This window comes from Mirounga leonina, unplaced genomic scaffold (assembly GCF_011800145.1).
Source record: "Mirounga leonina isolate KUSES-001 unplaced genomic scaffold, KU_Mleo_1.0 Mir_82, whole genome shotgun sequence".
NCBI classification, from domain to species: Eukaryota; Metazoa; Chordata; class Mammalia; order Carnivora; family Phocidae; genus Mirounga; species Mirounga leonina.
Genome location: NW_023270825.1, coordinates 140,334 through 141,935, shown reverse-complemented (window position 1 = coordinate 141,935; position 1,602 = coordinate 140,334). Strand labels below are relative to the sequence as shown.

At 46.6% G+C, this 1,602-nt stretch overlaps 1 pseudogene; it reads right to left on the bottom strand.

Moving 5' to 3' along the window:
• Positions 1-372: 372 nt before the first annotated feature.
• On the bottom strand, positions 373-1,034 carry LOC118002464 (annotated as a pseudogene).
• Between the last annotated feature and the right edge of the window lie 568 nt (positions 1,035-1,602).

The following is a 1,602-nucleotide window of genomic DNA, read 5'->3' as shown; positions in this document are numbered from 1 at the left end:
GTCATCATACTCTATCCTTTGATTCTTGCCTGCTATCTCCTTGAACTTCTTTTCTCTGTCTTCTCCACCCAATCCACACATGGGAAATCCAACAAGAAGCAGTGTGTTCTCCCTCCTTTGATGCAGGTAGGAGATTGACTCCACACACACTCCTCCCATAATGAGGATGATGAAAGTTTTATAATCAGTGTGTGAGTGTGTGTGTGTGTGTGTGTGTGTGTGTGTGATCTTCACAGTCCACATCCACACCATGTCCTGGTGGATTTCTCTCTGCTTTGCCAGTCTGTCAATAATATTGATGCTGTGAGCACGGTTTAAGACAGTGACCAGACCATGGTTCTTTCTTCTCTTGCTTGGGGGAAAAAGCTATCATTAGAGAGGAAGCCCCACAACCTGAGAGGAAACCTGCCCATAACCACCATCTGAACCTGTGCCTGGGGCTGAAAGAATTGCTAAGTATTGTGTATTCCCTGATGGTCCAGATCCCCTTCTACAGTGAGATTTGTGTCTGGGCTCACACTGATGTCTCCTCACCGTGTCACTGGCACAGTAATACATGGCTGTGTCCTCGGCTCTCAGGCTGTTCATCTGCAGATACAGTGTGTTCTTGCCATTGTCTCTGGAGATGGTGAATCGGCCCTTCACAGAATCTGCGTAGCTTGTGCTACTTCCATCATACCTAATCCATGCGACCCACTGCAGCCCCCTGCCCAGAGCCTGGCAGACCCAGTGCATGTAGTAGCTGCTGAAAGTGAATCCAGAGGCTGCACAGGAGAGTCTCAGGGACCCCAAGGCTTCACCAGGTCTCCCCCAGACTCCACCAGCTGCACCTCAGACTGGACACCTGCAGACACAAAACATCCTGGTCACGATAATGTCACATATCCATTTCTCTCACTCATATCCACTCACATACTCAAGGTCTCTTATTCTCTGTAAATTACCTTTTAAAATAGCAACAAGGAAAACCCAGGTCAGCCTAAACTCCATGGTCAGCTGTGTTGTGTCCTGATCAGTGAATGGGAACACCTGGGAATCCCAAGGCTGGGGCTCTTCTCTTCACTGCAGGGTGTGGTTTGGCTGATTTAATCAGTGGAGGGAGGGCCTTATTTTCATATTCCCTGAGTGTATAGCCAGCTTGAGATCTACGTTGACCGAGAGGTCAGTGATGAGAGCAGGTGTGACTGCTGTGATTTTGTGGTTTGACAGCATCTGGAAAAATATGATTTTTTTATTATATGATTGTCCAGAGCACAAAGTTAGCCTCCATGTGTTACCTTTCTTTACACATTAACAGAAATCTTGAGGTGTAGATTTCATGTGAGAGATGTGAACCTACACCCACAATTTTAGAGGGTTTGTAAGGTGTCCAAGAGCATATATGGGGTGAGAGTCACCCCAGTATCTGTTCTGTGCTCATCCCCAAAAGACATATTTCTCCCCTGAACTACCTGCAGAACAAAGTGGGCAGGCTCATGAGTAATGTGGAACACCTCCTGTAATGGGGACAGGATGATTTTGCTTTTTCTCGAGTTTACCTGAAATACAGAGAGAATCAGGGTTCATACAGGTGTATTTTCCTGTCTCTAACATTTCACTATC